Source organism: Lissotriton vulgaris, chromosome 7 (assembly GCF_964263255.1).
Source record: "Lissotriton vulgaris chromosome 7, aLisVul1.2, whole genome shotgun sequence".
In the NCBI taxonomy this organism is placed as follows: Eukaryota; Metazoa; Chordata; class Amphibia; order Caudata; family Salamandridae; genus Lissotriton; species Lissotriton vulgaris.
In genome coordinates, this window is record NC_141695.1 from 1,498,012,064 (window position 1) to 1,498,027,630 (window position 15,567).

A 15,567-nucleotide genomic window follows, 5' to 3' on the forward strand; every position below is an offset into this window, starting at 1 on the left:
TTTGTGTCTTTCCCACTTTCCGAAATAGTTTAGGTCATTTTGCTTGCCTCTTTGAGAGGTTTCTAAAAACTCGAGCACTTAAAACTACTTAATAAAAAAAAAAACACAGATGGACCAACCATCTCGTACTCGATTTTTTCCAATCAAAATTCAAGTGGTTTCACATACAGTAGGAATAAGCAACCGAGACCAATTTGCTCTGTGATACTTGTAATCTTAAATTTTGAATAACGAAGTAAAACTACATGCACCGGCTTGCACCGATTGTACCAATTATTCTCTTCACACCCCATATGGAACAACACGTCGAGAGTTGCCCTTCTCCTGGTATTCTTTGGTTCTATCCGCTTAAGAGTTGAAGCCCGTCCATTTCTCACCACGAGTAGATAAATTCCTGTCTGAACATATCCCTCAGCTCCAAGGAGCAGTAAATTAAATAAAATTAACTTTTTACCTTTCGCGGCCGGCGACGGTTCTCGAAACCAGGCTCGCAGTGGGAAAGCTCGACTCAGCGACCCCTTGTGGTTGAGCTCTTCAAGGGTCACTGGGAGCCCAAGACTGGCTCTCACTGCCAGTGGTCGCACGAGCACATTGCCTCCCCGGCAGCAGCTTGGTCTGGGCGCGGCACCCCGGCAGCTGGGGGATGCGGAGCGCCTCGTGTGTATCCCGGGAGCTCCTCACCCGACCCAGCCCCGCTCACAGGAGGCGCTCAGAGGAAGCGGCAGCGCTTAGAGCGCGCAACGTCTCGCGGGACAAACAAAGCTGCGCACTCCTTACCTGCGCTCAGAGGTCTGCATCCAAATGCTGTGGAGCCTGATCGTCCTGCGAGAGCCTGTCCGAAAGAGTCGGGTGGGGCGCCCTGCACAGGATTAGAAAACCGCTAGGCTGTGTGCATCAAGCAAAGAGGACGGTGCCGCTTCTGGGCAGTTTTTTTTTCAAACATCCTGTATGTAAAGGGAAAAAAACAGAACAGGAAACATCAGCCAGCGATGCCAGCCATGCTGCAATCACAGGGCCTGCACCTGGAGAGAGCTTCGCTGACAGAGCTAGAAAGGCGACCGACCTCTGCTCCCCCTCTTTCACCCAGGCGGGGTCAGGGATCTCAAGCTGACACGTTAGAAACGAGTAATCTTTCTTTTTTGTTTGCAGATTTATATAGCGAACTCGAACCGATGGTATTGTTGTACCGCTTCTAAATGAGCACCAGTTCCGTTACAAAAGAACAGATTCCTTTTTGGCAGGCACGGAGAGATTCAGTGATTTGCCCAGAACGACGAGCCGACCCAGAGGCTTGAACCTGGTTCTCCAGCTTCCAAGTTGGCAGCTCTGGTACTAAGGTCATGGCTCGCTTTATGGCCGCTCTTTACACAATACTTGGAGTTTTGGTTAACCTTATTAATACAGGGGTGCAATTTTGAGGTACCACAGGGGAAAGAAAAAAAAAACCAGAAGGCTAGGAGAGCTGCTCAAGCCTCCATTAAACAAAGTGGGATCTCTGTATGGGGTATACCTAAATCGTCTGTCAATACTAAATCCTTTCCCTTGGAAGTGGGAAGATGTGGGGGGCTTCTTGTTAGGTTTCACGTAGACAGCGCATGCGCGGTCTCTTTGAGACATGTGGTTTACTGTTAGTGGGCTTGGACCCCCTCCCATTACTTAGAATTGGTGGGCTTCAAAGCCACTCTTGAGTGCTTGCTTCCTGCTGTTCATGTCTGTGGTCTGCACTTCCCTCTTCTTGCATGCAATCCTCGCCTAAAGCATGGCCGAGGTACTTGAGTCATTCCACTGCGTGCACTTTTTCAAGTTATTTTTATCTTTTTTGTTGAGCCAGTCTTCAGAGTGCATCTTTTGTAGCTGGCTCTGTCATCTGCAAGTTGCCACCCTGCCATTGCCTGTGCCCGCTGGTTTATTTAGCTTTCACCACTGTTTGCAACTGCATCTTGGCCATATCTTTACTGTGTTTATTTTAACCAATTTTCAATTGCCTGAGTTAATGTGTTTAACTTGTGACTGCGAGGGGACCATGTATGTATGTGTTAGTTTGTTTATTCTTAACTGAAGCACAACTTATCTCCTTTGACAAACTGCTTGCCTGTTATAGAGTCAGCATGTCTCATTCAGTTTCCTTTGAGATAAGAAAATGTGGTTCCAACACTCTCTTGAGCAAACAGTTGTGGCAACGCCAGACTTTTACTTTTATGGGTTCCCTTGCGTCAAAGGCCATGATCTGCAGATAAGGAGGCTTGGATTGCTTAGCCTTGCTACCCCTAGCCCTCGAAGGATGTGAGTACAAAGGTAATCTTACAACAACTTGTACAAGACACAATAAATTACTCTGACAACTTTTTTGTGAATAAAATAGTATTGCAAGTTTATTGATTACACAGGTTGGGTTAGCATACAGGCGATCATGTGTCAGCGGTGAGGTCTCTGAACAGCTGACTCCCCTCCTGAGGAAGCTGGTGTTGTCCTTTTGGCGGTATCCGCACCAATGCACTTCAATTATTTACAGCTTGTTCATTTAACATCAGTTGCCACCCAAATCTTTTCTTTTGCGCCAGGCTCCTGACAAGTCAGAGCGAGACCCCGGCCAGTCTCCACAGTAGCTTTGGATTTAAAATGTCCCTTGAGGGTTTAAGGAATGCAGTTCTGCCATCTCAGGCCCCACTGTAAGGACTTCCAGTGACCTGAGGAATTCCTTTTTGGATACAAAATCCACTATCACGAGTCCTTTGTAGTTGTATCAAGCTTTAGGATCGCCCTGTAACTCCGCCAAGTCTCGAGGATGGCACCTCGCGATAACCAAAGCCCTTCCACCTGTGCTGCCTCCTTCCTTTCTACTAGGTACCCGCAGCCACCGTCAAGACTTCCCCACTATTGAGCAGGAAAATGTCTTCCCAACATCAGATAAATGAACCCTATGCGGTGCCCAGTTTCCACTTAGCTGTCTATTCAGGGACTTTTGTGTAATGAAGCCCAAACCAGATTCTGTGTCACGACCGGAGGCGAGGATTATGCTTTAACTCTCTTTGCTTTTATTATAGCAGCCTTAAATAACAACATTTTCTTTTTTTTGTGAAAAAAAGGAGCGAAGAAACCACATTTAACCCCCCCCCCAAAAAAAAACAGTAAACTAAAAGTCCCAGGATTCTTTGGGAGAAGGCTCCCATTACGACCAATAGCAACATGCTTGTAGTCCACAGGGGCTGCCAATCCAGGATCCCAATTCTGTACATAGTCCTTCCTTGCCTTTGTTCACCCTCTTTCTTCGCTGCTCGCAGCCCGAAGATAAGTCATAATCATAATCTTTATTAGATCTCTTTTTATAACGGGTCATAAAAGCATCATTTCATCGAATACATTTTACTATAAAAAGACAATAAAAACATTGAAATCTTTTAAGATTATTGCAAGTTTCAACCCTTGGGGCCTGCACAAAGTGATAATGTTTAAAACCCTATAAAAGACTAACACAATCTTCATAAAATGTTAAACTTTTTGGGTTCACCTCTCTATTGGAAATCCAAGTATTGCAATTATTTAAATCAGCATACCCCAGTTATTCCTCTTCCTTCACATGCCCATAGAAAACAAGCTACAGAAAAACAGATAAAGGTTTCAGAAAGCGCTTTAAAAAAAAATACAGTGCCACCCTGCATTGCAAAATATTATGGCGCCATAAGATTGGAAAAATAAATATTTTTCTCTCAGTTTGATAGAGCGTACAAAATACATTTATTCATAGATCCATTTGAGGTGAGTGGTTATCACAGGGGCAATGGGGCAAATCAGAATGTTTCAACTTCCTCACTGAAAAGGCCAACATCAGGGGGATATAATTCAGGCGAAAACGCAAAAGTATGATTCTATGGTGTGAATAGGTAATACACGAGAGGTATGAGAATCCCTCCTCAGGTCAAGGTGGAATAAGTTCATATGCATGTAGTGCCTTTTGTTGCTGATTCTTTTCCCTTCAAAGAAAGTTGGCCCATTGTAAGAACAGATCAGTAATTTTCTGTTTGGAGATCTTTCTACAAAGTGAGGGGTCCCTGAACAGCTTCCCTTCCCGAAGTGCTGTCAGCTCAGCCTCCACATATCAAGCCATCCGATCCTATTGTAATGGTCCAACTTCAGAATGCTGGCAATTATGCGTTGAGTTAAATTGACGGTGGACGTACGCCAAATCGAAAGCCAAAATAAAATTGGAGCCAGTCTAATATAATCCAACAGGTATGGTAACCCCAATTCAAGATGTAAAATATAATTAGTATGTGAGAGGGGTAGTGACAACCAGTTTTTAACACCTTGCGTGCGGTACGATTTACCGCCGGATGCTTAGCCCTAACGGAAACGGGCGTGGTCATGACGGAACGGTTCCGTCATGAGCACAGCTCAACCGATGCTCATGACGGAACCGTTCCGTCATGAGCATCGAAAGGGTTAAAAAAGGGGTTTACATGCTTTTTAGATGGTCCAAAGGAGCCATCCCCCACACTCCTGCTCCATATGTTACCATTGCCTTCGTTTTGGCGTGATAGATATTTTTTATTGTGTCCAGAGAACTGGTTCCCGGCTTCCTTGCAAATCCCTTAATAGCTTGTAGACTCCTTTCCATGCCTAGAGCCCTTGCTGCCACCAGATTTTTCCAGGAGTGGTTCTTATCAATTAAGACCCCCATGTATGGAAAGGAGTCCACCACTTCGATTGTCTTTGAAGCCAGGTGGAAATGGGGTGGGGGGGTTTCTCCTCTCTTGGCTCCTGCTATAATGACAAAAGATTTTGTCTTGTTGACCCTGAGATCTAGCAAAGCCATAAAAGCAGCATATGAGGTTATGAGAGATTGCAAGGCGACCCCTGTCCTGACAATTAGAACCGCGTCGTCAGTGCACTACAATATTGGAACATGGTGAGGACACATCCCTGCCTGACTCCGCTCTCAATCTTAAATGAAGGGGTGCATTCCCCATTAGGACCATACCGAACACAAGCGGCGGAATTGGCGTACAACTGGCGAATAAAGCAGATTATCAAGGGGTCGACCAACAAGAATGGGCCATAACTTCTGGTGGGACACACAGTTGAAGGCTGCCGAGAGGTCCATAAATGTGCTGTAAAAACACGGGTTTAACCCAATGAGTCGCTGGGACCTGGGTGAGTGGTTGATACAAACAAAGTGGTCCCAGATACTAGAACGAGTAAAACATAACTAAACAACTAAAATAAATTCAAAGAAAGTATAACAACATTGTTTTTATTCACAACGTGTATCCTAAAAATTATTCATAAAATACATCCAAAATCAATCACATTTAATGCCCCTAAAGAATTGAGAAGGAGAAGGGAGTGTTGGGATAGTGAAGGTACTGAGTGAATAATAGAACAGTGGTCACTATGACCTCAATAAACCAGAAATAATAATTGATTAACAAACTGAGAATCACAATTCATAAATTAATTGACATAAAATCATGCCTCAGAAAAACTGAAATCACAAATGATAAATCAAGGAGGAGGCTGAAGATGGAAAGAAGTGTTGACGTTTCGACCCAAACTGATGCAGGCATAGAGTGACACCTTGCTAGAGGGTCTTCATCAGGGCGAGGGCACGAAAGGGGCAATGAATCTTGTCAAAAGAGACATAATCAGAGTTAGACAAGGAATCCGTCGTGTAGATCAGGATCCTGGAATGCTTAATAAGGATGTGGGATCCAGGGGGTTCCTCTGTGATTAGTCTCACCAGTAGTGCGTTTGGTTTTGTTCTGACTCGTTCAAAACGCTGGACTCTAGTGAGGGGATCTGAATCGTAATTCGATTAGGAACGGAGGTAACAGCAACCGTTGAAGTATATCCAGCGTCTTTAAAAAGGATCTTGGGCTGTCTCAAGCATCTACAGTGTCGTAATCGGATAGCCACACACGTGGGTTTGGAGATCCACTGGAGATAAAATCACAGGCTTATACGGGGGTTCGTCAACATCACCGACTGATGTTGATGAACCCCCGTATAAGCCTGTGATTACGATTCAGATCCCCTCACTAGAGTCCAGCGTTTCCCACAGCCTTATTAAGCATTCCAGGATCCTGATCTACACGACGGATTCCTTGTCTAACTCTGATTACGTCTCTTTTGACAAGATTCATTGCCCCTTTCGTGCCCTCGTCCTGATGAAGACCCTCTAGCAAGGTGTCACTCTATGCCTGCATCAGTTTGGGTCGAAACGTCGACACTCCTTTCCATCTTCAGCCTCCTCCTTGATTTATCATTTGTGATTTCTGTTTTTCTGAGGCATGATTTTATGTCAATTAATTTATGAATTGTGATTCTCAGTTTGTTAATCAATTATTATTTCTGGTTTATTGAGGTCATAGTGACCACTGTTCTATTATTCACTCAGTACCTTAACTATCCCAACACTCCCTTCTCCTTCCCAATTCTTTAGGGGCATTAAATGTGATTGATTTTGGATGTATTTTATGAATATATTTTAGGATACACTTTGTGAATAAAAACAATGTTGTTATACTTTCTTTGAATTTATTTTAGTTGACGAGAGTTCCATAAAGCCATATATATCCTCCCCCCTTTCACGTTGGTATATTTGTAGATGCAGACTGATAAATTGAGGCATTGATCCACCGTCCCTTTCCCTTCTGGAACCCGTACTGGGTTGGCATCAGTATATTATTCTCTTCAGCCCACTCCTCTAATATAGATAATACGAGCCTGTCCATCAGCTTTGCCGTGGTATCCAGAAGGGAAATAGGTCGATAGTTCTTAGGAATGCCCCTATCCCCTTTCTTATAGATAGGGACAATTACACTTTGGTTCCAAGATGGGGAGTACCTTCAAATGCTATATTATTTAAACATTTGTTAGTAAGGGGACCCACATATCATAATTCTGCTGGAAAAGATCGATCAGGATCCAGTCAGGGCCAGGAGCCTTCCCAGGTGCACAAGACTCCAGGCCTCTTCTGACTTCCTCAATGTGCCCTGTGGCGGTTGAGATTGGTCCATGGCTAGTGGGACAAAAAGAGTAGCGGAACCAAAAATACTTTCAAAGTGGCCGACCCATGTGTTCTCATCAACATGCGAGTCCAAACAAGGGTCCGTAACATCTTTGAAGTAAGGGGCATTTATGACTCTCCAAAAATCCCTAATGCTGCCCGTGGCAGCAGCTTGCTCAAGGTCTTTCCAGGCCTTCTCTCAAATGTCCTTCTCTCTTCGATTCCTCGCCTGCTTCTATTTGCTTCATGGGATTTTATTACTATTGTATCTCTATGAGGGGCTTTTATGGCTGTAATAAGATCCTTTCTTGTGGTAGAGCATTCAAGGTCAAACCATCCTCTGGTAGGATTAAGATTGGCAGGCTTGGGGCAAGTAAGTGCCAGTTTTATTTTTGATAGGAGGGTTATAAACTGGGAGACTATGTGTGCAGGTGAGCATCCCTCAGTCAGGCATTTTGCAATGCCATCCTTTACATGGGTTACAATTTCATTCCCCAAATTCAACTGTAGTGAGGATACGGTTCTGCCTACACACATTGCTATGTTAGCATAAGTTAGTTAGTTGCTCAAATGCCATTTTGCTGCTTTTGCACACAACACTACATGTCTCAGTTTTTATAAAGACAAACTGCTTTCTTTCACATGAGAATGGTCTGTTTTTCACCTCTCTAGACTCACACTGGGACCTCAAGTCTGCACGGAGTGTTCAAGGTTAAAATAACAATGTATGCTGTTGATGCAGGTTGATCGGCCCAAGCTCTAGACACAACACGAACACAGCTGCTCGTTTCTGAAACTCAGGTGCTTTTAATATGCATTGCATGCATGAGACAAGCACTTGGAATACACCATTCCATCGACAAAGAGCTGTGCTGATCTGGGACGTGATTCACTTCACCTGATCTTGGAGGTATGGGGTGCCCCGTTTTAACCTAGAGATTTTCCATTATTATAATGCCTAGCTCTTAGCAAGGGAGGGTGGTACACAAGGCACTATATACCTGGTTCCACTATCATTATAATATGATTTCTTCCTTTGTATTTTATGGAATTGTAACAATGCTGATTGTATTGATTTTATGCATCTTTTTACTTATGTTAGCAAAGATACTGCAACTTATAGCACATAGTTTAAATAAACATTTTAAACTATACTGTGTCTCTGGGGGCGCTAGAGGGCGCACACACGGAATGGCTGCCTGAGTGTGCAGCTCCCGTTCCTTGGAGCAAGATCCTACATTTATCCGCGGCCACTGGAGACTAAATCCACGTTGCTGCTTGCCATCTGCTACCACGCGTGACCCTCTGTGATCGTTCAAAAGTTTGAGTCTCTGGCGGCTGCTGGGGTGGAGCATTCACCGTCCGAACATTCACCGTGGCGGCCCTCGGAGACTGTTGAACGTGGGGGCCGGCCGACGAGAGCTACGTGAGGCCGCTGCTCGCCACGAGGCTGCGGGCCCTGCTTGTGCCTGCTATCTGGCGGATCCCTGTGCCGGTTCGGACTTTGCGACTCCTGCTGCTGGTGGGGACCATTGCGGACTGCGGGGGACGGGCTGCCCCCTGTGAGAGCTTGGCTGGTGGCAGGATCCGCTCCTAACACTGTCGCCTCCGGGAGCCTACGCTGACTGCCCCGGTGCGACCTGGATTCCGGCGGTGGGGGGAGTTGCCCGAGAGCCCTGCCTTCCCGCTGCAGAGGAGAGGCGAGCGGAGCTGGACTGGCGGCGGCGGCCTGATTGCCCGGGTAGCGGCGGTGAGTGAAAACCTGTGATCTCGCCGTGCGGGTACCCTAGGCACACCTGCATAGACTGCTCCTCTTGGAGGCACTGGACGGCGACGGCCTGCTGCGGCCTGCTGCGGCGGTGGGGGGCCCACTGTGAAGGAATAGCCTGACCGCTCTGCCTTGCACCTCTGCAACTGCAGTACTTCCTATTGGCCTGCCTATATAAGGACACCACACTGCTGGCCCTCCTATGCTTGGCTCCTTGACTGGATGGTGGTGTGATGCTCCAGTGCCCGAGAGACACCCCATAAAGCATCTCCTGGATCTGCTGGCACTGGGGAGCTCCATGTACCTATCCTTGCCGCGCAATTGAACCATATCTGCTGACCAATGTACTGACTGTTCTCCCTGGTCGTCGCATTCCTTTCCTCAGCATTGGACTCATTGTGGGGTTCTAGGAGGCGCTGACCGTGGCGGGCAGCAATTACTGACGGCGCTCTTCTAGCTCGCGACAAGCACAGAGGGTGGACTACCGGGCGGAGGGTGCTCAACTGGCGAAATGGTGCGCCCCGAGAACCGCCAAACTAAAATTAGTTTTGATGGAGCGAGGAAGGGTGCCAAGTCGGGGCCTACCGACCCCGGACCCATTGATGCGAACTCCTCTACTATTGCCTCCCCTGCCAAGGACCTCGACCTGCACCGCCTCTTTCAGGAGATGCGGCAGGGGTTTATCACGGTCGTGGAAAAAGTCGATGGGATGACGTCTCGACTAGACGCTCTTGTGCATAAGGTGGATCAGCACGAGGAGAGGCTGGCTTCCACTGAATAACGCATCTCGGACAATGATGACATCACCTCCTCCCATACCACGCAACTGGCCCGTATGGACAACTTGCTGCGCATCATAGCTGCCAAGAATGAGGATTTGGAAGCCCGTAGCCGCCGCAACAACATACGCGTCACGGGCATTCCAGAATCCAAGGACACGGGCAGAATGGAACTCTACATTGAGAAGCTCCTCAAGGGGTCGGTGGGAGAAGATGTGTTCTCTCCCCAATTTATTGTTGAACGAGCGCACAGATCCTTGTCCCCTGTGCCCAAGCCTGGCCTGCCGCCCAGGCCGATCATTGCCAAATTAATTAATTTTTGCGATCAAGATGTGGCGCTACGGGCTGCCCGGACCCCGCAAACCCTGCGATACAATGGGCTCACTTTCTCCATATATCCTGACTTTACCCCGCTGGTGCAGGAGGAACGCCGGAAATTCCTGCCCGTGAAGAAAAAACTGCGAGATGCTCAGGTGGATTATGCTTTGCTCTATCCGGCGAAGCTACGCGTCACGCACCAGGGGAAGGCTCGTTTTTTTACTAATCCGCAGAAAGCTGAAGACTTTCTAAAGACAATTCGAAGAGCTCGAAAGGATGGCCGAAATGCTGAGGCGGACTCGGGAGCAGATGACCCGTCTGTAGACGAGAATGAACACTAGCCCCATGGCCTTGTCTGGCCTGGACTTGCCATCTCATTTCACGCTCACTGCTGGCCCCCGCTTGAAGTCTGCTAGGGACATGGACACTTCAACTGCGGACTGGGCTTGCTGATCTATCCAGTGGTAATGTATTCCAAGGACCACTATCTCTGCCCTGGCCTCCACCGAGGGTCGTATAGTAAGGGAGGCCATTGGAGAGAGAAGTGGTTGTGCGCCCATGCTGTTGTTTCCCTCACGGGTGCTCCCCATGTGTTATAGCCAGATGTTGCAGATGTTGGGGGAGGGGGAGGGGGGAGGGATATTGGGTGGGGAAAGGTGGCTACTGGCATGATTGGGATGCTGGGGTGGGAGGAGGGTTGGGTTGGTTCTGGGAGAGGCTTTTTTCGCTTGGAATGTTTGCTCGAGCTATTCAATGTCATGCTTGCCTATGTTGGCTATTTAGAGTAAGCTATGGTTCATCACATAGGCTGCGGCTGGTAAAATTGTTATTCTTCTGTCCATGGATGACCTGAATGCTAATGCACAATTGAACTGTCTGTCATGGAATGTTAGGGGGCTCAATGATGCTAAAAATGAAGGAATGTCAACGCTTATCTCAATAGACACCGTATACAGGTAGCCATGTTGCAAGAAACTCATTTGTCACCGCAGGGGAGGACTACCTTTGCGAGTAAGTGGGCTGGGGCCCGCACCTTCTCCTCTTATTCTACTTATGCGAGAGGAGTCGCCATTCTTATTGCTCGCAATGTTTCATAAAACTGGGGAACTTGTGGATAGTGAGGGGCGATATGTTCTGTTGTGGGGCAGACTGGGTCGTGACACATACACATTTGTTGTAAGCTATGCTCCTAACGTGGACACACCCGCTTTCTTTACCATATTTTGGGGCAAGATCATTGATGTTGGTTCTCGCCACGTTGTCTGGGGTGGAGACTTTAACTTGACACTGGTACCACACCTGGATAGGGCAGATGGAGTAGGCTGCTATAAGCCTAGGGCACGCGAAGCGCTGGAGGGGGTGATTTCGGAGGGCGAACTGGTAGACATATGGCGACACCTACACCCCCTTGGGAGGGAGGGCACACACTTTACCTCCTACACGGGAACATGGGCGCGACTAGACTACTTTCTTCTTACCAGATGGATTGCTTCAGAGGTGCTGAGGGTGACACACTTGCCACGGACCTACTCTGATCATAGCCCAGTGTTGCTACACTTCCGCGTACCGGGGTGGGATAGCCCCAGACCTCATTGGAGACTAAAACCTGAGATCCTGTTGGACAGTCTGTTCCGCTTCGAGCTGGGTGAAGAGATAGCTGCTTTTTTCCCCAGAAATAGAGGATCGGTGGATTCTGTCGAACACATTTGGGGATACTGCATTTCCAAGGGCTTTGGGGTCATGCGAGATATCCAAAACACTATTCACACACTGGAGAGGGAGCTGCGAACATTAGAACTACGCATGGTGGCAGATAATAGCCCGGACACGCAGGCGGCCTTCCGGGACACGCTGTCAAAGTACGAGGAAGAAGCTTCCAGGGAGGCTAAGTTCCGTGGGAAACACTGGCAGGCCAGAAAATACTGTGAGGGGGATAGGCCGGGAAGGGCACTGGCGACACTCACACGAGCCTCTCGAGAACGTAACACCATACTTGAACTTATCGACGCTCATGGGACCACAGTAATTGACTCAGACGGGATACTTAACACTTTTATCTCTCACTATCATACACTTTATACTTCAGACGTGGTGTCGGATGCATCTCATGCTGCTTATCTAGGGGATGTGGCACTCTGCTGGCTCAGCGATGGGGATAGGGCATTTTTGGCGGCTCCCATCGAACTGGATGAGATTCGCGAGGCCATTATGTCCCTCAAGAATGGCAAGGCTCCCGGCCTCGATGGTATCCCTGCTGAATTCTATAAGGCATACATAGAAATTATGGCCCCTGTCCTTCGAGAGGTTTACGAGGAGTCGCTAAGTGATGGCGTTCTCCCTGGCACTATGCGAGAGGTGGTTATTACCTCTCTCTTGAAGCCCGACAAAGATCCCAGCTCCTGTAATTCTTACCGTCCGCTTTTCCTCCTAAATTGTGATGTTAAGATCCTTGCTAAAGTCCTGGCTACTCGCCTATCCCTGCTCATGTCCAGGATCATCCTGCCTGACCAATCTGGATTTGTGGCCGGCCGCTCTACTTCACATAACCTCCGTACTTAATTCTCTTTACTTCGCACTGTGCACCCCGATATACCGGTCGCAGCCGTCTTCCTCGATGCCTCCAAGGCGTTTGACTCGGTTGAGTGGTCTTACTTATTTTCTGTCTTAGCCACCATGGGGTTTCCGAAACTCTTTATATCCTCGGTACGTCTGCTCTATACTCGACCCACGGCGAAGGTACTTGTAAATGGTCAACTCTCACACCCTATTGACATTACTAGAGGCACGCGTCAGGGATGCCCCCTATCTCCCCTTTTGTTTGCTATAGCTGTTGAACTACTCGCTTGTCGTCTTCGTCAACTTCATCGGGAGGGAGCGATACAATGCTTGCAGCGGCAAATAGATGTATCACTGTACCCTGAAGACATCACGCTTTATGTTAAACACCCTGAGAAACACCTTAACCCACTGCTCCGAGAATTTGTTGTGTTTGGCGGAATGTCAGGTGTGAACATTAATTGGTCCAAGTCGCAGTTTTTCCCTTTAACGGAAGCGGTCGCCGACTTTCCCCTCGACTATCCGCTGGAGTGGTATCAGACCGATCTCCGATACCTGGGTATCCAAATCTCCCGAGATAGGAACGAAACTCTACGGTCCAACTACGGAGTAGCAATCACTAAACTAGCTGGTACCATAGACCGTTGGGTAACTTTACCACTCTCAATGGCCGGCAGAGCATCCCTTATAAAAATGGTGATTCTTCCCCGCTTCCTTTATCTTTTTCTTAACATTCCCTATTTTCCTGGTGCTTTTTTTTTTTAAACTCTGAAGTCGGAGCTGCGTCGATTATTCTGGGGGAGTAAGAACCCACGACTGCAATGGTCCACGCTCACCCTTCCATATGACAAGGGAGGCTTTGACATCCCTGACTTTGAAGCGTCAATGTGCACAAGCGCAATTTGCCTATCACTGGATGGCCCCTACCCCCTTCATGCCACACATAGCGGTGGAGGACTGGATTGTACATCCCATTCCACTCAATGGGCTGCTCCACTGCCCGGAATCATCCATATCCACCCCGAACACCTCGGTCTCCTGTACACTCGATGCCTGGCGCCGTATTGCCAAGAGCATGTCCTGCCGCTTACCATACTCACCCAAGCTACCGCTGTCTTATCATCCTGATCTTGCCCTGCTGCAGGAACAGGGCTTCCTCAACCTATGTGCGAGGATACGAGTTATGTGTTGGGGTGATCTGTTCTCCAACGGTAAGTTCAAGTCTGCAGAGCTGTTCTTTGCATCTTATAATCACACACTGCTTGAAATCTTCTATTACATGCGTCTGCGCGCGGGGATGAGGGTCATTCTTCCGGATTTCCCTGATGAACCTGAAATCCTTCTACCGCTTCATTTCATACTATGCTCACAAGATGGGACACATCTGGTCTTTGGACTTTACCGCCAACTCCGCACTGCGGCTTCAATGCCCGGGACTGGTGCCCGGTTGCACTGGAATGCTGAGCTAGGTGCGGACCTCACTGATGAGCAATGGCAATACTGCTGCACACTTACGTCTCGTATATCCGCGAGCAGTAGACTAAAGATTATACATTACAAATTCCTACAACGGATGTATTATACACCGGTGAGGAAACATAGATTTGGATTAGCGGATGATGACCGGTGCAGGCGTTGCCTTGCCGAACGCGCAGACTTCCTGCACTTGGCGTGGGAATATCCTTTGGTACAGAGTTACTGGCGGCAGGTAACGGACGCCCTCACAGCGATGACGAAAGACACGGTGCCCATGGATCCGTTGATAGCCCTTCTCGGGCATACCCCGCATATCCCTAGAACATGTCGGAAGTTTGTTGATACTGCACTGCTCCTGGCTAAGAGGCGGGTGGCATGCCGCTGGGGCTGTGGCATAGTGCCTAAATTTAAGGATTGGATAGCAGACCTGACTTACTGTCAAGAACAACATACTACCTTCGCTGAACTGTTACCTATCATGAGTCGACCTAAGGGTATTTGGGACCCACTGGTGAGCTATTTACTTGCGCAAACGGATGCTGAGGCTGCACCAGTTGAGGACCGTGCTGGTGATTAGTGTCACTTCTGGGATTTAGAGTAGAGCCACAATCCTCAGCAACACATATACACTACATCTCCTTTATGAGGGGGGTTGTCTCCTTTTTCCCGTGCCATGGGCCCCCGCTCTGCACAGCACACCCTAAGTGACGCTTATGGCCATTGATCTCTCGTGGGGACGTCTGTCCCCTTGCTGCCTCTGGGGGCCTTCTATGCCACTTGCGATGTAGTCCCGCCTCCCTCACTTTCAGTAACAATCCATGACACTACACATGATGCTTGCTGCAGCACTAATTGTACATCGCTAGGACGTTTTTGTTATATGCATGGCATGATATATATAACCTTAATACTCCGCACTACTCTATCGACTCGAGCCTTCACGTCCAAGTGTGTTCATATAGCCTCATAGTTTGTTTAATGTTGGGGAGTTTTTTTTCACCGTTAAGAAATGAAAACTGAAAACACTGTTCCACTGTACTGTATCCTACATTGCCCTACAGCGCTGGAAGCGCCTTTACTTTCACGTGATTCTTTGACTCGCTGCCGGGCCTCCGGGATGCCAGCCACAAGGCTGTGTTAGGTCTGATTTTCTCGCTGCCGGCCTCCGGGTTGTAGGCGCAAGAAGCTGTGTATTGTCTTCTCTGTACAATAAAGCAGGTTTGAACACCAAAAAAAAAAAACTATACTGTGTCTCTGATTGCTCATGTTGTGGGCATTTATGAGAATAAAAACAAGAGTATTCTTGATTCCCACTATTCCTGAGAGATCCCAAAGTCGCTTGTTCTAGGTTGTCTAATAATTGTGTCAGCTTCTCTGTAGTACGGAGAACGAATGACTGATAACCATTTTTCCTACTTACTGATATATTGTCTACTATCTGTTGATGTGTGTTCACCTTAGATGGAAGATTTATAGACATAAATAAAATGGCATGATCGCTACAAATTGGAAACAGGTTATTTAAATGGGCCACCTTTCCGTTTCCCGGAGACAAGACTAAAAGGAGGTCAATTGTTGACTTCTGGCTCCCACGCCTAAATGTTTTCCCTGCTTGACCTTCAGTGATGTTATTTATTATTCCCAAATTACTCACAAATAAGAGG

At 47.7% G+C, this 15,567-nt stretch overlaps 1 protein-coding gene across 4 annotated transcripts in view; it reads right to left on the reverse strand.

The window, feature by feature from the left end:
• The window catches only part of LOC147705869 (CMP-N-acetylneuraminate-beta-galactosamide-alpha-2,3-sialyltransferase 2-like), a 383,457-nt gene extending 382,414 nt beyond the window's left edge, over window positions 1–1,043 (reverse strand). The window contains exon 1 of one of the 4 annotated variants that reach the window (XM_086932319.1): window positions 778–1,043. The gene's annotated coding sequence lies outside the window, so the exon portion shown is untranslated. Of the gene's footprint in view, window positions 1–454 lie in introns of all 4 variants that reach the window. The other 3 variants (XM_086932317.1, XM_086932320.1, XM_086932318.1) reach the window with 3 other exon arrangements.
• Between the last annotated feature and the right edge of the window lie 14,524 nt (window positions 1,044–15,567).